This window comes from Lutjanus erythropterus, chromosome 18 (genome assembly GCF_056507025.1).
Source record: "Lutjanus erythropterus isolate fLutEry1 chromosome 18, fLutEry1.hap2, whole genome shotgun sequence".
In the NCBI taxonomy this organism is placed as follows: Eukaryota; Metazoa; Chordata; class Actinopteri; order Lutjaniformes; family Lutjanidae; genus Lutjanus; species Lutjanus erythropterus.
The window spans coordinates 26,645,846-26,667,640 of NC_139334.1; the positions used below are offsets into that span (position 1 = coordinate 26,645,846).

A 21,795-nucleotide genomic window follows, 5' to 3' on the forward strand; every position below is an offset into this window, starting at 1 on the left:
TCCACTCTGATTATGGTCAAAAGTTCATTATAAAAACAAATAGGTGAGATCAGCGTGGCAACACTGATAGCAAGGTTCTTTTCCTCATCTCTGTAATGAATGGAATAATCAGCTCAGTGAGGCTGCTGTCGACTGAACGTCAGCACTAAACCATTTCTCATCCACACTTCTTCTCCCCCGATGGGCTCATTAGTGTGCTGCTGAAAGCTGCACACCACTGCTATACAACATATTTATTATTTAGCATCTTTTTTTTTCCCTATTCTTTTCTTTGTCTCCTTACTTGGTTTGCACGCCATTCTTCTGTACACTTCACACTCCAGCGCTGTGATCAAACTATTACGGCCCACTGTTATGACCTACTCTGCTTTAAGTGGCTCTCTCACACTTGTTTTATTTTGTTATAAACTGATTTTTTTTTTAAGGGGATAATGACATGGGTAGTGTTTAATTAATCGGGTGAGATTCAGAAATGCTGCTTTTGATATTTGTGGAAATATCTTTGCATTTTTTCGAGCATTAGATCCACATAAGCCTTTCAGGCAGTTTTACAGTGTTATGTGTGTTCTGCTTACAGTGTGTTCACACTTTATAGCTACCCAGAGCTTCATGCTGGTGCAACGACTGGAGCTAGAATAAGAAATATCTTCACTTTTCACATGTAAATGAAACCAGCTCAAGCATGTTTCTGTGACGCATTTATATCAACCTCGTTAGCGTGGCTTGAGAACAGAACATATGTTCGTTGCAACTTGCATCATTAACGTCTGTGGTGCAAAAGGTGGCATAAATGTGGTGTATTCTTTCCTCGTATAGACACACTGATGAGTTGCTCATCGATTTACAGAAAGAGGAAAGAGGGGGAGTGGCTGTCTGCAGCTAATCTCAGGTACTACTGGACTCATCCGCCTGATATTTTTTTTGTGCACAGTTCTAACTGTATGTTCAAGGACGGCCACGTTTTGGCCTTGGCTGTGCCTCAGAAACTGACATCCATAGAAAAGTTTAATTCATTCTTAAACCGGGGCATCTGTTGATGAATTCATTCCCTGACATGTTATAACCCACTATAGTTAGGTACAGTATTTTCATCATCAGTTAATCCATCGATTATTGTCTTGATTACTCTATTAGTTGTTTGGTCCAGAAAATGTCAGAAAATGGTGAAAAATGTTGATCACTGTTTCCCAAAGCCTAAGAATACTCAAATGTCTTGTTTTGTCTACAACCCAGTTTACTCTCACAGAAGTAAAATATTCACATTTGAGATGCTGAAATCAGAGGAGTTTTACATTTTTTAATTAAAAACTTATTGGAAATGATTAATTTATTATCAGAAAAGTTGGCAATTAATTTAATATTCAATTAATATTTCAATCGGTCCGCATGTTGTTGAAGTCCAGATCAGCTAGTGAACAAATATAATGTGTATTGAGAGATACAGACTTCACTACAAAACTGGCTGTAACTCGCTTAATTCTGAACCAGTTTTCATGAATTTTGGTTTACTATTAAAGTGAGAAATTAAACATGATAGTGGCCAGTTGTAGGAATTAAGTTCAGTCACTGGTGGTGATGGAATCAGCTCTATGCCAAAACATTACCCACTGAATAGACACAGCTTCCACTGACACATGCAGGCTTCAATATATAAAAACCAACATCAAGCTTAAATTATCCAGACTTTCAGTTCTTGTGAGTTCATCCAGAAATGGAGATTTCTGTATCTATTGTATTGTTGTAAAGCTGCATGATTTATACAATTTATACAGATCTGCAAACCCAGGATATTCTGTTACAATACTATCACACTATTGTATTCACCTTAAGGAAAACTAAGACTGTACTATACCAATACACTTTATTGAAAACTTTTCATACATCTATGTAAGAAATCCTGCCCAAAAGATTTGTTCAAAACTTGTGCAGGCATTGCAGTAGGTGCTTCAGACTGCATACAGAAAACATTTGACATTGTTTTTTGGGTTGGATGGTTTATTCATTCAAATCAGTTGCCCGGTTTGCAAATTTTAAACTTTTTCATGCATAGTTTCACAGTTTAAGTAGACAGAACGATATTAATGAATCCAAACATCAAGTCCTCACATTTGATATGTGTTTGCAAATCCATTGCAGCCAAAAACGATCTGAAGTCTCCGACCTCAGCAAACACCTGGTATCTTTTTTGCTGACGCTCTGCCAGGCCTGAACTGAAGCCATCCTCACTTCTTTCTTGTTTGAGGGCGTTTTGCCTTCACTCTGGTCTTCAGAAAGCGAAGTTGGATTGTGTCCAGGCAACTGACTTTGCCAAGAACCAGAGGAAACTCGAAGGGCATCTGACTGAATATTTCTGATTTACTTCAATGACATTGTTGGATGAACTTCAGGCAACCATTGAAGAACATGTTCTTTCAAATTCTGTAAAGAGCTGTTGCACCTGTTGCACCGTGACTCAAGATTCACAAGATTTCTTCTTGCTAACCAGTTTCTCTAAAAAAAAAAAAAAACAGCGGAACAAATACACTGCAGCTATTGATTGCAATGTACCCCCACTGTATTTGTCAATACAGGACTGACTTTTAAATAAGTCTGTTTATCACTTGCGGGAAAAAAGCAAATCAGACTCAACAACACAAACACCAGTGAGGTTTATTAGAGAGTAAAATTTGAGTCAAATTTATTGTCTTGCCCATAAGTTTGGGTTTGTCAAGAACTAAACTTTAAGGAATATGTAGGTTTGAAAAAAGCCATGTGAATGCTTCTAAATACCCTGTACATTAAAGGTTCTGTACATGACATTCACTAGAGCAACAGCGAACACAAATAGTTACATCAGCCCACCAGAATCCGTTGACAAATACTGTAATTTTACCTCACTGGTCATCATAAAACACCTCATTCATACTTAACAGAAGCAAAATAAAACTCACCAAAACCATCTTGGCTTGTGTTTCCACTGTTCCAACAATCAACAACTCTGGTTCTGAGCATTTTGAAATTTGAAATAAACTCTTAATTCACTGAGTAAGATGTGAAAATATTCAGGCTGTGCCGTCAACTACAGAACGGGATGCAGTAGCTGCAGTGTAATCCTTGGAATCTTTGTGCATCCACTAAAAGTGTTTTTTTGCAAGTGGCAGGCTCAGATCGTTATCTAAAAGTATGTATCTACAGAATTTGTCGTTGCCTCTTTTCTCATCCCTGGGAGGGTGCAGAGCCACTGCAGGGGCCACGGATGACCAGGGGAGGAATGAATAGAATGAAACAAAGTTAAATGAATATGAATTAAGTAGGGGAAATAAACAAACAAGTGTTTGCTGATGCTATCATGCTGGCCTTTATTTCATTAAAATTCAACTTTTGAATCATTTTTTATCAGTCGCTTTTCCAATTATTGACTATGATTGATAAAAATCATGGGGTGGGGTGGGGGTGAACTTTTTTAGCTTCTGAACGGGGGCACAGCAGAAAAAGTTTAAAAACTACTAGTGTAATTAATCAGTCATACATTGGATTCTTGTAGTGTTGCGGTGATGTCTTGAGGGACAGGGCATCATGTCGGTCTGCTGCTTTGGATAAAGTAGGTCTATGGCAGTGGTTCCCAACCTGTTTTCCTTGAAATCTCATTTTGAAGACCTCAGAGCAGACAAAGTCTTGGGGATCCCCTGTGATTTCTGGCATCCCTACGAAGGTGGACCCAGACCCCAGGTTGGGAACCAATGGTCTTTGGTACTTCTTGCAAATCAGGGGTGTCGAGTGGAACTCAGTGCCTCTGGAAAACCTCCAAAAAAACTTTATAACTAACCACTGCTGAACTAAAATTTTCAGAGAAATAATGAGTGAAGTTTAGAGTCTGACATGTGGATAAGAGGCCTCAGTCACCTTAAAATCAGAATGTTTTATGTTTTGTCACAGGAGTGTGAGTCTGATCAGATATCTTGAACCTTGGATAAAATCCTAACAGCTTTTGTTATGTTGACATTGTTGCTTACAGTATGTAACGTAGTGTCCTCCTGTCTAGTGTCCTGATAATATGTGATAATATGTGTTGTATCTTTAAGCTTTTGGTATGAACTGTGCCTATGTGTACACACCATACCAGGATCTTCTCTGTTAGCATATAACTCATATAACTGAAGGTCTTCTTCACTGAACAGAAGTAGAATTTTTCTCATTAATTATTTGGTGTTGTCAGCAGGACTCGAACAAAGACTGATCAGAAGTACACGTTTTTCTTCATCAATCCCTCGCTTCTCATTCATTGTCTGTATAATCAGTCATACAATGCATGCTGGTAGTCCTGCGGTGCATCTTGAGAGACGGGGCGTCGCATTGGCTGCTCCTCATTTGCGTAAAGTAGGTCTGATTTGCAAAAAGGTCTTGCTTTTTGCAAATCAGGGGGCGTGCAGCACGGCTCACTGCCTCTGGAAACTGGTATAAACTCACCACTGTTGGTCCAAAATGAAGGCAGATCCAGCAACTACATGGCTTATGTCTCACCGCAGATGTTTTCAGAGACACAGAAACTCACCATGTTGGTCAAATTCAGGGAGCCGTTGGTCCAAGGAAATGTTTGTGCAGTTGTAGGAAGGAGTAGTCTGCTGTTGGGTCGAATCAAATGCTGGGAAGCGGCGCAACCCCTCATGTCCAAAAATGCCTCTGTGGACACAAGTGTCTGAGGACATCATGGAAAGGATCCCCTGTTAGTCTTTCTACTGTTCAGCAGTCACAGACTCTGGTCTGGTTGAAATAAATTCTTAATTCACAGAATTAGAAATGAGCCATTATATCTAGAGCTGAAACAATTAGTTGAACTAAAGGAAATTAGTTGCCAGTTATTTCATAATTCGATAATTGTTTCAGTCCTTTTTTAAGCAAAAGTGTCAAATATTTGCTGGTTTCAGCTTCTTAAATGTGAGGATTTATGACAGTCTGGGTTTTGGACTGTGTGGTTTGACAAAAGAAGCGATTTAAGGACATCGCTTTGAGTTTTGGAAGACTGCGATGAGCATTTTTCATAATGCACACGTGGCTACCAAAACAACAGAGAAGTGTGACATGATTTCTTGACTGTATCTATATCTTTACATGGCAAATAGTTGTTTGCTGCTGTATTAATGTTAAAAATCTGTTCAGAATCACACATATATAACCTTTATACCCCTGTGACCTAACTAGCATAGAGTACCGCCTCCATTCCTACATCTATTTTAACCTTATAGTCATTCAACGTATTGTGCTCTTAGTCCTGCGTTGTCCATGCATCCTTCACCTGCTATAATGAATTGAATCCTTTTGTTGCTTTCATATCATTAAAAGATCGCCTAATCTTGTCTTGAATATCATGGACAAGTTAACAGAATTAAACTCACTTCACATTCTTTTCATAAAAAATGTGTGTCTACAAATCAATGATTAAAATACATCTCAAGGCAAACTTTCACTGGGAAAATATTTTGCCAGTGGCTCCGTAGACCCTTAAAACGTTATGAATGTGCCAAACATTATGAATGTTTTAAGACTATTTTGTGAGCCATTTTCATCTGGTGCTTCAAAATGCACTCAACTGCAGTAATCCCTCAAAACTTGTTAGAAAGAACTTCAAATACATAATTGTGCACTCATTCACTGTTAGAGGGTACAGAGGCAGAGCTGTGTTTCTTTTCATACCTGCAGAATTCAGTATCTATGCTGGAAGAGTGCACACACACAAAATCTACAAGTTAATCAGGCTGATTATCCATTATTACTATTTGGGAGTTGTTGATATTGAGGTGTTTGTTATTACTGGAATAAGAAATCAGAAATCAGAAATTTAGTCTGACAGCCGAAGCAGAAAAAAGGATCGTGACCAGAAAGTTGAAACGCTTCGACCAGCAGGGGATTCAGACATATGGGAGGAAAGTTAATGAGTAATTCAACAACTAGCGTCAGCATGCCCTTAACCTCACACTGCTCCAATACACCTGCTCACTGCTCACCAGTATGATGCTGTGGTAGTACTGGGGAGCTCCCAGCTGTGAATGTAATTGTGTGCATGTGATGGGGGGGGGGGGGGGGGGAGCCGCTGGAACACAGAATGCATGCTCCATCCACTCTCCCTGGATAAATAATATGGAAAGAGATTAGTGCCAGCAGAGATTGTATTTGTATTGCATAAATTTGAATTTGTCACCCTCATATTAAGCTGTTGATTTAAAAAAAAATTGTGCCTTTGTTGAATAAATGAATTCTAAAATTGAATTTGAAGGGAAATTAAAGGCAGTGGCTTCATGTTGACTTTGCTTACATTTAAATTGCTCTAAACATGCCTGTGCATCTCTGTCGTAGTTTGTTGTTGTCAAGTCTTGAACAAAATTTAGCCAGTCAGTATATAGAAACAGCCTTCCAGTCAAGACATAAAGGTTCAAACATTTTAGAAAAATATTGATCCAAAAAGTGTCTGTGACTTTTTAGCCTTTTAAAGTTAAGCTATATAACTTTTGCTGCTACAAATGGTAATTACAGAATGATAGTAAAGGCTTTAACATATTGTAACAGTAGCAGAAATAAAGAAGTAGTTCAGTTGGGACACAGTGTTCATTACACAGAAATATCTACCTTATGTTTCCTGAAATTAGTAGACATTAGTCACCAGAAGCTACTGGTCATATCAGACCAAATGTGACCAAAACAGTATTGTAAGGGTGACGAGGAAGGATCCACAACATTTCAGAGGGAAATATCATACTTTTTACGCTGCAGGGCTCAAAGATGAGGATTGCCCACTTGCCTTGGGCTAGTAAAATGCCATGTCAGGCTAATAAATCTAGCAACTGGCTTGCCTGACCGTGTAAGTGGTTAAAAAAAAAGAAAAAAAAAAGAATGAAACTATTAAATTATTCTGATAAATAATTAACCGTTACAGGGTTTTTCATGCAAAAATGCTGTTTTTAGTCTCTCAAATATGGAGATTTACCTCTTTTTTTCCATTCATTATCACATGAAACTAAATTTTCAGATTCAGTTTTCAGACTTTCAGACTTTTTATCGACAAACAGTCCTAGATTAAATATAAAAATCAACTTTATTTTCTGAAATTGCTAGTAAAAAAGTTAATACTGGGGCAAGTAAAATTGACATCAGACAAGTAGACCCACCAACTTTAGTAACTAGTTACTTTTCAGATTAAAACTATTAAAAAAAAAAAAACACCGGATAAGCTTATGAAGTACAACACGTTACTGGTTAAACCAAAGATTCTCAGCCTTTTTTGGCTCATGGCCCTTTACCACTTTCTAGTTGGGGCCCTTCGTTATGTTTCTGGTGTTTAAGAGTTGCTGGCAGTCCCATTGAACTGTGTGTTAAAATTATCAGTCTTACAAGAAGTAAATATTATGGAAAAGTCCAAAAAATGACAGCAATTTGTGTATCAGAACTGTGTTTTTACTTCTTTCCTCTCCTGCTAATCCTGTCATGACCCCTCAGCACACAATTACATTCACAGCTGGGAGCCACCCAGTACAACCACAGCATCATACTGGTGAGCACTGAGCGCTTGTATTGGAGCAGTGTGAGGTTAAGGGCATGCTGACACTAGCTGTTGAGTTACTCATTAACTTTGTGAGCCTCTGAGGGGGCCCAACCCCGAGGGTCGGAACCACTGCACTGAACCGTTAAACGTACATGTAATATGTTAAATGATATGCGACACCTATTAGTGTCTTTGATTTTATTCTTGTTTTATTCTTCTTTATTTTTTCTGGTGTAATCCAAGTCTCCTAAAGCCTCAACATGCCAAGTCGATTAAAAGAAATGTAATTTACAGCATGTTTTTAGCCTGAATCTTCACTGTAAAACCTTGGACGTGGAGCCACGTTCACATACACATGCACACTGTCTGAAGTGGGTGTTGTGCCGGTGTGCAAACGGTATGTTGGGACTTTAGGAAACTTGGATTACACCAGACGAGCAGTGTGGAGGCATTTTATGTTTATTTCCAGTTGTTTTTTTACATTTGAAAACTGGTCACCATTCACTTCCATTGTTTGGGAGATTCTGCAACTTTTTGTGAAACTCCAGCAGTGTTTTGCAGACTAACAAAATAAACCTCACCTTCAGTAGGTATGAGGGTGAGTAGATAATGACTGAATTTCTATTTTGTGTGAACTATCCCTTTAAATAAAAGGTCTGAATGCTTCTTCCACCTCTGTTTATTATTTGCGATGTTTGTTATTTCTTCTTTCAAAAGGTACACAGTCATACTTTAATAGGAGCACAGCAATGAAGCCATGAAACAAAGGTTAGAACTTAATAATAGCTGATCAAGGAGCAAACCAATAATTTAAATGACTCGGTTCTTATTGAAGTGGAATTAAAATATACATGCACAACGCCTCATTTGTCTCAAACCAAACAAGTCGAAGCAGCAGTTAAAAATGCACTGAGATTAACAATGTGAAAAATAAGCACACCGCTTGAATAAACTTTATTTTAAATTTGAAATGTAAATGTTGCTTGAATAAAGGATTCTTCTGCTACTTACTGCCTGAACACCTCTGATAAAACGTAGATACCAGTTTTTGGCTGCACTGTCTTCATGGGCTGGAGGAACAAACATTGTAAGCAATGATTCAATTAAGAGGAAACATCAGATTATTATAATTTACCACATCTGCCTCTTTAGGACTGCACGACTTTTGTCTAATCTCAGGCCATACAGTACTCTTCACAGCAGTGGTTCCCAACCTTTTTTCCTCGGAGCCCCCCCCACTTGTATTTTAGGAAAGCTTAGCACCCCTTGTCATCATGGTTGCTAGCTAACTAGTTAACAAGCTAGGCATGAGCCGAGATGGTGAGGTTCATAGTTTAATGGCAAATGGTTCAAAGTGTTGGAGGTGGTTGGTGCAGGCGTGAAACGAAGCAGAGTGAAATTTAAGCCGAAAGACTTTCACGTTGGAGACCATGGGGGTAAAAGCCACTGAATCCCACATGAAATCTGAAAAGCACCAGCAGCACACAGCTATAACTAGCGGGGCTATTCTGGTGATTCCATCACAAGCTTCTCAGCAGTCAGCAATGTGCAATTTTGTGTCACTGCCAGAAACACAAAGAGCCGAGGTGCTGAAGGTTCTTCACACACCGAGCAGGCACCATTCATTCAAGTCAAATGATGACATATGTGAGGACTACATAAATTGTTTTTCTTGTACCTCAAAGAAATCATTTCCAACATTCTTTGGGTCTCAAATTATATTTGTTCAAGTCTTGAAAACGTCTGAAAAAGAATTTGTGCAAGAACTCACACTTCAGCAGAACATATGTCTAATAAAAACTTGTATATACAAACAAGATGATGTGGAGCTGCATCTCTCGCTTTTCCAGTTTGGGAGGTAATGTTGCCAGATAGTAATTACTGATACTAAGAGCAGGAGAAGAAACCTTCATTGCCTGAAATGACATCAGATCCCCTCGCAGAACATTTAGGGATGACTGCTCCTGAAGTGTTTTGAATGTGTTGATGCTAAAAAGAAGAAAAAAATGTTTTGATGTGGTGGCTGCTGTGTGGTTTGACGTTTATGTTCCTGCAGTGGAAAACTGTCCAAGTACATTCATCCGCTCTTTTAGTGTCGCTCGTTACATTCAATAATTGTTTGTATGTGTGTTTTTCAGACTAATATTCTGAAATCAGCACAAATTCTACCCACTTAACATATAATAGAAAAAAGCTTTCAAACACCTGACTTGAGCGGCTGCTGGTGGACTGGTGACCTTCAGCAGCACATCTTTTGTCACACAACAATAGAGTGACTGGTAGTTATCGTGCCTGTTAGTCCTGCAGAAGAAAACAGGAAGTGAAAATAAAAGAAACTAAAGCAGTAATAGATTTATCAGTTGAATATAATGTTTCTTTGTCATGGCATTGTGTGCATGAGTTAATAAAGTGCAGTTTTTATCTGTTATGACACATCCATGTTGACATATTCAGATGAGCATGTTAGAGACAACTGCCTAAGTTTGTCTTGACAGAATGTGACATTGTGCCGTTAAAGTTGGAATTAAGTAGTGTTAAAGCAACAGCTCAGCTACAAAATCATGTTGATGCTACACTGACTTGTAATAGGGTGAATGGTACCTCTTTCATTCCCACTCTGTGCCCTGTATACCCGCTCTCGCACTATGTAATTTTGGTGGCCGGGTTGCAAAAATTGCTGAACATGCTAAGTCACACACACTAACCTGATTTGGGTGAAATTGGATCATATTTTATTGAAAAAATGTCCTTAATGTTCTCCTGCTGCTCTGCCTCAACTCTCTGTCATTTACAGAGCTCCTGTTAGCTAGTTAGCTACTAGCATTTAGTTCTTTTAGTCCTACTGCCTGGACTTGAGGAATCAGCTGAGGAATCAGTTCTGTGCAGCATGGGTTGCATGGTTATGACAGTGACCAGAGAGACTTGTGACCGCTCAGCTAATAGTCAGCGCTAACTAACCATGGACAGATACTCTTGGTGTTTGTGCAGAAACACTGGAAACAAAGAGAAGCATTGGAGACACAGATGAGTCAGCTGGAGTTTCTGTGTTGAATTTGTGTTGTAGCATGCTGAGCTAAGGCTAGCTGCTCAGAGAGGCTGCTCTCTCTGGTGTGTGTGTCTGCAGGGGAGTTTCAGTTGCTGTAGCCCTGCTGCTGCAGTCTAGAGGAGTTTCAGCTGTCAAAACCACCAAAATTGAAAAAGGTTTGCAAAAAACAGTGTGAACGCCTGTCAGTGAGTCTTGATTGGCATATTTTTGAAAAGGAGCGCAGTTTCACACTCAAAACCCAGTGGCTGGGGGAGGTGGACTCTGATTAGATGACATCCACCCTCTTCTTTTAATATAAAGTTATTTTCAACCTGTGAAATGTTGATTTTTTTTTTTTTTTTTTAAATACATTTAAAATTGTCAATATTATAACCAGCATTGATGTATCTCAACATAGTACAGTAATGTAAATTAGTTTACAGCTTAAAAAATATGTTAAAGTGTTTAGTACAGAGTGATTGTCACAGGAAGAAAACATGATTTTTTTTTTTTCTTTTGGATATATATTGTTAAATAGCTGCACAGTATGACCAGGGATTTATCTAACTGGGTTAAAAAGGCATTTTTCATTTCATCTTGACTTTAATGTATTATATGTTTTTATATGGATTTTTGTAGCGTGAAATGTTTTCTTAACAAACCTCTGTGTGTGTGCTTGTGTATGTGTGTGTGTGTGTGTGTGAGAGAGAGAGAGAGAGAGAGAGAGAGAGAGAGAGAGAGAGAGAGAGAGAGAGAGAGAGAGAGAGAGAGAGAGAGAGAGAGAGAGAGAGAGAGAGAGAGAGAGAGTAGGAGTGAAAGGTGTCATTGTGTGTGTGTGTGTGTGTGTGTGTGTGTGTGTGTGTGTGTGTGTGTGTGTGTGTGATGACGACAGACTCAGCTGGAGAGGGCAGACAATGACAATGATGATATTCAGTAATACTCATGGCAACTGGGCCCTTAATTTAGACATGCTGCAGTTACCAAGTACAAGGCTATTCTGTTTCACACGCAGGCAGTCTAGACTTAATGTTTATACATTTGGCAGATTTATCTTCTGCATGTGAACGTCATTAACTAACCTCTGCCAATTTTTATTCTTAACTTAAAAAATCCTCAACAGACATTTCGTGTTTCAAACCTTGATTTGTAGCAAAATACAAATATATTCAGTGTTAATTGCTCTTTAGGTTGTTAAAACACACATGCTTTCACAAAAATTGCATGACCTATAACTTCCTTAAAGGCAAATTAAAAAGGAAAATCATTTGATTTGTGCCACGAAAATAACAAGCCTTTCTCCCCCCCTTTTTTTGGATCTCAGTAATGACTGGAATAATTAGGTCTGTGAGGCTACTGTCGAATGAACGTCAGCATTAAACCATTTCTCATCTTGACTTCCTCTCCCCAGATGGCCTCATTGATTTATCCATTTCCACGCATCCTTGCTGTGCATCTGAAATATGCCGCTGCAAAACACATAATGAAAACAGCCCCGAATTGCCAAGGGCATATGGGTCTTTTAGCTTTTTTATGCCTCACACTTCTTTCTGGACCCATCCGTCTCATCACCTGCCCACTGCGATGGCCAGATATGATTATAATTACACCACAGGCCTGCCTTGAAAAGCCCGGACACACTACTGCCTCGTTTGGCAGCCCGTCTTCTGTTTTTTGTTTTTTTTTTTTTCTTTCTGCCAGTTTCTGGTTACAGCTTGAGTCTGCAATGAGAGCAGAAACTGATGCTGCAGTACACTGGTAGCACTGCGGGGAAGGCTTCTCATATTCAGCTTCACTTTCAAAGGGCTTTCATTGTTGTTGGAAAGGCTAGTGACATGTTGGCACGTTGATGACATGCCCCGTGTTACACGGGGGAGGCAGAAATATGTTGCCCGTTGTGATCTCTAATCATTGTTGTAGCCAGCGGTCGGGAGCTTACTCACCGTCTAAACTTAAGGATCAGTTTGTCAAGCGAGACTCAAGCTGTGCTGAAATAAAAGAAAATGTAAATCACTCCATCACAGGCAAAAGTCCTGGATTCAAAATGTACACAAGTGAAAATACAGCAAAATTGAAAAGGCTCTTTCAGAGTGCAAAGTCATTCAGTTATTTGTATGGAGGATTTTAAAGGAGAATTCTGTAATATAGATTGTAATAAATCATAAAATTACCGTGATATGTCATCAGAGATTAAGGAAACATATTAAGATGAAATACTTGCTTTAGAAGGACTAGATGTTTATAAAGGTGAAATTGAGCAAAATGTTAATGGAGTCTGGCAGGCAAAAGGCAGGAAGTCACTTAACTCAAAGTCCAGAGTGTGTAATTTCAGTGAAGTGGGCTTTTGTTTTCAGACCAGACCGACAATTGGCAGTTAGAAACAGCTGATCAACTTACAGTGTAGGTCGCTGCTGTGTTTCTGTAGCCTGCCTGAGCTTCCCCCGAGTGTGGGGGGGGGGCAACTTGCTTCAGTTATAGACTCTATACAGTCTGTGGCTCCAACTTTTTATTTGCTGTTCTCATTTTTGCATCCACAGTTTCTGCATATTGCTTCTACATACACGTTGCAAAGCCTTCCGCCTCTCTGCATTCTTGCATCACTTTATGAAGCCTCCCACCAAATGACACACCAAACATGCCCATGCATTTTGTTGGGCTTGAAGTGCAACTTCAAGGTTGTGAATTGTTGTAACTAACTTACACCTGCTCTACTCGGCTAGATATCTTGGACTCCTCAGAGGTAACAAAGACACCAAGACTTGTAGAACCAGGATGACTTTTGTTGACAGCCACTGTGATTGGCTATGTGCCAGCTAGCAATGGCCAAAATGAGTAATTTTAACCAACATTATGATGAAATAATATTCAACTGCAGCTTTCATGTCAAGCAGCTGGTACTAAACCTAAACCTGCTGTCACACCATTACAGCATTTTGCAGAGCAAGGACGTTATTTTCAGAGTCCGAGTGGAGAATGCAGCTGCGTCTTCCCAGGCAGCTTCACAAGTCATAACAACAGACATAGCCTTTCTGTATCCAGGGTTTTCACAGGTCCTTAAAAAGGCCCAAATGGTCTAAAATCCAATTATCTGAATTACAAGTTAGTGATACTTTTATAAAGTGTAATTGTACAGTCTCACTTTTAAATGTGTCTTTTTGTAAAAAAAAAAAAAATGGTCACACTGTAACAACTTCAAAACAAGACCAACATTGAATAAATGAACACTAAAACAAACTGTGCTTGTATTGTTTGCCAGTATGGACATGAAATAGGTTTTAAATTACATTCCCAGTGGTCTTAAAAGGTCTTAGTATCCTCTTGGCTCTGCACAGGCACATCATCAACATCACTCATGCACAGTAGATGGGTACTGTAGCATCACTATAGTATATAGTAATGTTGTCAAAGTCCTCTCTATATTGCCAGGAATAAACTTTTGGTGAAAAAGAATAATAATGATAATTTGATTGTATTTGTGCAGTATAGTACAAACAACTTCAGTTTAGACCAACGACCCCAAAAAACTTTAACAGAGAAAAAAAAGAAGACGTTAGAAACATTTCCTCTTTAAATGCAAGCCGGCATGCAACAGATGTCGAGTTTACTCAGCAGAAGGAAGTAATCAAAATAAAATTATCAATAATAATATGGAGACAAATAATGACAAGAAGACAGATTGCAAAAATATATGAAGAATATGAATGTGGGAAAATGTTGAGCATCCTCCAGCTGGAGGTGTGGAGAAGGTGCCACCTACTCAGGGACTTCTGAGTTATACCGTAGCACGTCACTGAAATACTTTTCATCCATCTGTAGAAAATTCTACAAGATACAAAAAGTTGAAAAGGTAGTATAGCACACATTAACAGCCAGGCAACATTTTCAGTCCACAGATTTGTTTATGCTTTGCATTGAACTCTGTCTGCTGAGACTCTCACACCTAAAAAGACTAAGCTTGGACATCAAATGAGACATGCTGAGTTTCATTCTACTCAGATCTCATATCACTGCTCGCAAGCGACGCTTCGCCAGCCTTTGAAGGCTATGATACGCAGCAAATGTTTTGTAGCTGCGTGGTTTGGTAATATAGCCCACAGCAGGGACAGAATTTGCAAATGGGACAAAATCAGTGTGACAGCCAGGAAAGTGCCATCAGTCCAGACCTTCAGTTGTCGCACCACAGGCCTCTATTTCAGCTGTAATTCTGCCGAAGGGGAGGAGGTGTGAAGTGTTGTGAACTGAACAGAATAGAACAATGAGCCATTAGAAAGCATACCTTAAAGAATTGTCTGCTCGTGACCGCAGCTGTTGTTCAACATCACCTTCATGAAAGTCAAATAAACAGTTATACCCCTTTACATAGACGTGCTGGTTTGGCTTGACTCGGCAAGTCGGCCTGCTTGAAGTTGTGTCTTGTGTCACAAAATGCACTTGTTTGAGGGAGAATTGCGGTTGTCACAGGTTGGCTGCAGTCTGCAAAACATCACTGCAACCTGCCTGGAGGCACATTCAGTGCGCTTTGGCCGCAGTCCACAGAAGGTCCAACTCAGGCATGACGCCGCTTCGCTCACTGCATTAAAAGTGGTAATGGAAAAGTAAATCAGTGTGGCTCGGTCTGACTCGGTACATCCAAAATTGCCAGTGGAAACGTCCCATTAGAGTGTCAGGACCTGGATACCCTCACGAGTCAATATCTAAACTCTTTGCTCAGTGGAGACGGAGGAAAATCCTCCAGCTTTTGTTTCTAGAACTGGGTGAAAACAAGAGATTAAAGAAAAACCTCTGCTGCCAAAGTCTTCATAATGGGGCAGTGACATTGTGTGCTTACTACAGGAAAATGTGGTCAGAGCATCATTTCTAGTAAGGTGTGTTCTTGGAAAAATGTCAGAGATATACGTTTGTTAGTGTTCAAGAAATCCCCAGAATTGCATCTAGTAAGGGTGACTGACAGACTGATCCGAAATTCTTTAGTGCATATGCTCGCTGTCCTCCACTGCTGTTGTCTGTACATCACGCACACACAGCGCACCGCAGTGCACACCCTGACTACTTTAGTCCAACACATATGAATGAAAACATGTGAAGTAGGAAGGCTGTTCGCTACAAATTTGGTCATAAACACGTAACACATAATAAAACACCACAAGATGGAGAACTTGGAGCTGAGGTGGAATAGGGACTTGTCTTTTCAGGGGCTCAGACAGGGAATATCCGGGTATACAGTAGTTAAATTATTATTTTAGTCAAATCACACCTTCAGCATTCATTAATCTTTCATTTTCAAACTGCGAATTTTGGCCTGTTCAATACCAAAATATGCAATAAAGAGTAAACCATGCATGTCTACAGGATCTACAGAGCTTTAGATCAATGAAACCCCCAACTTCTGAGTAATGAGTAGACAGACTTTCTACTACTCAGAAGTTTGAGTTAAGATCACCCTTTATTAATCCAAACAATGACAACATTGGAAAGGATCATTATAGATCATTATGTACTAAACTGAAACAATTAGTTAATTGTCAGGAAATTGAGATTATTGTCAAAACTGATTAATCATTGAAGTCATTTATCAAAAATGATTCATATTCACAAGTTACAGCCTCTCAAATATGAGGATATTGCTGGTTTTTAGGTAGATTTCTTGTTGTGCATAAGGTGTAGCTTTAGACCATTTGCACATATCTACCACAGCCTATGCAAAAAGTGAATGTGAGGACTATGGCAGTTATGGTGATGAAACACGGAGAGAACAGGAGTTGTGACTGACCAGCTGTGGCTGCTTGATTCTCTACAAATCTCTGATACAGATGGATATTGTTGTGAGGACTAAGGGTTCAGTATTTGTTTACTTTTCATTGAAACACATTTCCTACTGCAAACTTCCTGCACACCCCAATCATCTCCTTCCTCACTGTGATTGACAGAACGTGAGCGTGGATGCTAATTTAGTGTCAGTAGATTAATTAATGAGACTCATATGCTCGTATTATGAAATGAATAGCAGAATGTAAACACAGTTAATGTAGGGAGTATAATTAAAGACAATTAGGGCCTGATCATGTACAATACATCTGTCTGATGTTGTGGTGGTGTCATCAACGAGAGAAATCTGAGGATGAGCTATAAATGAAACGCTGTGCTCTCAGTATCCACATCATAACTGCTGTAACAACTGTAATGGAAATAAAGCTGGTGAATGGAAAAGCAGGACACCGCAGCACGACGCATACTGTCACCATTGTTGCTGCTCTCACGTCCATCACTGAATGGTAGCAAGGTTGACTCGTAAACCAGAAGCTGGTACTGCTTCCTCTGCTGCAGTGTGATTACCACTCTGTAGAGCACCAGTACTTTATTACTAGGGAAGAGAACTGATAAGATTTTATTGATGTCGATGCAATTATCGATTCTGGTTATCAGTCCCATTCTTTATCCATTCCCTTATTGATTCCTGAGCTGGCTGTAGCCTGAGAGCTAGCTGATGAAATGAAACAACATTCGTTTGCATTTTGGTATTTTTAGTCAAAGAATTAATCTGCTAAACCTGCCTGTGTGGCATTAATATTATTATGACAGAGGATATTTACCATCTGTAATGCTGCTCGGATGGGAAGCAGCAGCACTGCACAGGGTATCAACTACATGGCAGTCTTGGAATTTAAGCTCAATTTAAGATGTTTCAGAATGTTTCTGGTGTTTCCACTCTTATTTGAAATTATCATTTGACAGACATTAACACCGTTGTTTACCCCGGCATCACCAGACTAATCCGCTAATGTGAATTATTCTGAATCCTATCAGTTCATTTAAGATTTCCAAGGAGATAAACAGGCAATGTAGTAAGAGAATCTTGATTCATCAACACTGCCTAGTTTGACAGTTTGTCAGCTCTGAAGTGTTGTGCAGGACGGATCTGCTGACCGGACGGAATTGGATAGACCTGCAACATAGTGATGAAAAATGGGCTTGATTTTTCAAATCTGGACCAATGACACTCCTCTGTCAATCATCATATAGAACCCACACCGTATTAAATAAACAGTTGTGATTGCACTGACCAGATCCTAGACTGGTGGAACAACAATCAGTTAAAACTGAGCAAAGTCATGAATTGATAATGTGAAACATGTCCGGAAAAATACTGCTCGTATTAAGATTCAAAGGCCTTAAATTACATTGTTCATTAACCAATTCATATTTTAAATACTGGTCAAATGTGTGGAACTTGGGGCCATGTATCAAAAAACATGACAAGAGCTCCCTAAATGCGTTATCTTTGCAGGCCGAATAGGATCTCAGCGTTAGCTGCTACACAGTGTGGCCAACATTAGCAGTGCAGCACCTCCAGTCTGCTCTTCTTGCAGGTTAAACTCCACATGCCTGTGCTGAATGTGTTAACACATCGCTCTGGTCGATTGATTACATGCCTGTTTATTCTGACACAGCCTAAATAGAATCGTATTTTCTAGTGCAACATAATGACAAACCGCACTGGTTTTTTTTACGAGATGTCATCTGTCCCACTTTGCTGATGACACTTTTTGGGTCATATAGGCTGCTGTGGCTGCAGGAGGCTGTGTAACATTGTAGAGGCAACAGTTAACCTACGTTGCACATTACTTAAATATCAATAGTTTAACCAGCTAGTATCTCTAATGCTAGCAAGGGTGGCAGCATTTAATTATTTAGTCGACTGGTTGTGTACAGGACTGTTTCTTCCTCTCCACCATGACTCCTTCTTGTTTCAAGTTTCTAGCATGAGTTTGTTGTCATTATTTCAAAATGCAATTTGAAATTCTGTGTGATCAGACAATTTGGAACTGGTTCTTGATTTCCATCCATATTTATTACTGAGCTATGGCAAGGACACAACTTTTTTATTTCTTTGAATGTGTGAAAATCTTAAGTTTTCACAAGACAGATCAGAGGCATGTAGTCTGCAGATGTGCTGGACTATTGTGTAACTGGACAAAAGCCTTAAATAATATCATATTTCTCATAATTGTAGTTAAAGTGTATTGCTAGAAATGCACCAGTAATGATGTTGCATAGTTTTAAAAAATGTAGATATGTGTGTAGATATGAAAAGACCTAAATATTTTGCATACTGGTCCAACAGTCTGAGTGGAGGTGGGTGTGAGATAGACGAGTTGAAGGTATCAGAAACATAGAGCAAAGTGTTGTGCTGCAGCCGGCCTTGTGACATTATCATGTAACTGTATCTTCATTGCTGGTCAAGTCTTTATGTACTGCGGCCTTGAAAGCTGTTCCAGCATCTGATTCAGCTCCATTGCTGGTCAATTTTTTCATTCTTTCTTTCTCTGCCTCCCCCTCTAATTTCTCTCTCCATGTGTCTCAGCGAGACGATGTATCAGCAGGCAGACACAGAAAAAAACAACCACTCAGGAGCTGGCATTAATTTGAATGTATTAACACCTCTTAATCAGCCCATGGTAAGATTTTCATAGCATTTTCATGACCAACCCAGCAGGAGCCTGTCCCACATCCTTTCCTGGCTTATGACATCAGCGTCACAAATATTTTAAGGGCCAGGCAGCTCTGGAAGTCACTGAGAGGGATACAGAGCGGGAGCGGAGGCGGTGACGCTCCGGAGAAATCTCTGGAAGGATTCGATCCGAAGCAGGCAGGGGCACGTTTGATTCAGAGGACAGAGGAGGGAATCAATATGCCATCTTTTTTGCCACATACTGTAATTCAGTGGTGTTGGGAGAGGGGCAGGGCCAGGTTGTGCTTTCATGACCTTCTGGGAAAACCTGTTTGGGAGACCTGAATCAGGATTGATCTGCCTCCCCACAGTAACTGCAGCCAGTTTGCCCTTGAGCAAGGCAGTTAACTACCAGCTGCTGCTGCCATGGAGCTGCTCACTGAAGGTGCTGCTGGACGCCCGCCAGGGTGCAAATCCAAACCCCAGACTTTTACTCGCCCTCTGGTGTCACTGTAAAAAAAAAAATTCTTTGTGTTCTTTCTTGTTAAATCTGCGCTTGCCAAGAATGTTATGAATACACTTGTTTTAACACCGAATGAGACAGCAGCAGACAAAAGCTCCCCATTCCAAACTGAAGACATCCCATACATTCATCCTGAGTGCCCAAATGAACCTCTGCTGTTTGTAACGGTCACGTTTCCATTCAGAGGAAGTGATGGGTTGAAATTTAAGAACGGAATCCAAACTGTCAGCTAAACTGCTGCGAAAGAACACGCTGTGCTGAGAAAACTAGTGTGACCAACTACAGATCTTTTTACTCTCTCATCCTTTGGTACACTGTAGGTGCACACTGTGTGCCGGTAATTCTGGTCTGGTCCCCTTTCAAGCTTCCAAATGCTCTTTTAAAGGGACAGTTCACCCAACAGCCCCGCAAAATATTGGCCGTAGAGATGTCTGACTGCTCTTGACTATAATGGAAATATATGGCACTCGGCTTGTGGTGCTCAAAGCGCCAAAAAATACATTTGGAAAACTCAACAGCAATGTCTCTTTCCAGAAACCATGACCAGGTTACTGAAAATAATCCACAGGCTTTATTGTGAGCAGTTTCACTTTGGAACTACATCCACCCACCATATCACGACGCAGAAGGGAGCATGCATCTACTCACAGATGCGAGGCTCGTGCTTGTGACAGTGCAGGGTGTAAACATTAAGGGTGTCTTCTTTACTGAAATAATTAGGCCTGTCCCGAACTATGATTTGGCTCAGATTTGGTCATCCGATACAAATATTTCGCTGATTCATTCTTTTTTTGTTTTACAGTTCAGCGCGCCACCCTAAATTCCTATATGAGCCTACACGAGTATGTTTTACCAGTAAGACTCACATTTTAGTGCCTTTCTTTGTCAAATGTGATGTGAAAACACCAGACTTCCATGCAGTCAGGGAAAGTAAAACAGTGTGATCTGTTAAAATTCTGTACCACTGCAGCTGCTGTCCAGCGTCACCTGCCCCGCTCACTCCGTGCATCTTCACGCCAGGAATCAAGGATTTATTTGGATCAAACCAGAGGTGGATGTTTCTGTTGATTTCAATTTGTTTTCAGTTGAGTTTGAATGAAGCTGATGATGAAGATGTTTTCCAGAGGGAGTCTGGTTAGTTTGACGAGAGCAATTAAACAGCTGTTTCTGGATAACAAAATGTCACACACTGTCGCAGTTCTTTCCATAATGTCAGACACCTGAAATAAATATCTGAGCCTGTCAGTGGCAAAAACAAGCACAAATGTACGGGAAAAAAACCAAAAAGCGAGCTGAAACTTCTATACCAACCGCTGGTTTCTCCCTCTCTCATCAATTAACCACCAGCACATGTTGTCTCGAGGGTTTTTTCATTAAGTGCAGCAGCTCATATAAAGCAATATTTATGATTCATGTTAAATGATCATTGAAATGTTCTCCCTGACACACTGACTGACCAAGGAAATGCTTGACTGGAAGAGTCTTAGCTGACTGAGGGGTCTGCGACCAGTGATCTGAATCATTGACTATGAGAGGGCAGCCCTGGAAATATTAAAATTTGACATTTTTACACGATGGTTAGAACCAGACAAACAAGGCTGACATTTTAGTAGCAGATTACTTTACAGAATAAGGTCTCCAACCAAAGGACATAAGCTGTTTTTGTGTCTTACTCCACCAAAAATATTCACTATATACTATAATAATGAGATATCAATTAACTATTTTATCTTCAAGAATAATATTATAGCACAGCATGTGTTTAAAAATGTTGTGGAATTAAAAGCTTTAGGATGATTTTTCTCTAAAACCAAGTATATACTGCAGTAAAAATGTGTGGTATACTGTAAATAAACTGCTACATCTCATTTTCTCTTTTACAGTAATAAGAACCTGTATTTGTGTTTCTGACAGTGTACATGTGTTGTGATCACTAAGTAATTAAAAACGGCCTTCGGGCCAATGACAAATCTGCAAATGTAATGCAAGAAAAAAACAACAACAACACATAATAAAGTGAAAAGAAAAGAGGAAAAATCATGTGTAGAAGCTGCTGTGGCCTTGAAGAGCAAGTCCTTCCAGAAACATCTCTTCTTCTTCTGCTGCATCTTCCCTTTAAACCTTCCTCCTGTCTTAGTATAAGCAAATCCTGAGAGGAGCCTGCTGCCCACTCTCCCCAGAAAAAAAAGAAAGCGCTGAACACAAGTTTGTAAGTGTCTTAAGGTTGTGCAGCTTATTCTTTAGAAACAGATACTTCCCACGTTTCCATGAGTGTCAGCCTTTTTTAC

The 21,795-nt window shown here is 39.7% G+C and overlaps 1 protein-coding gene across 1 annotated transcript in view; it reads left to right on the top strand.

The window, feature by feature from the left end:
* Window positions 1-21,795, top strand: part of gfra4a (GDNF family receptor alpha 4a) — a 289,606-nt gene that overhangs the window by 18,939 nt on the left and 248,872 nt on the right. The gene's annotated exons all lie outside the window — the stretch shown is intronic.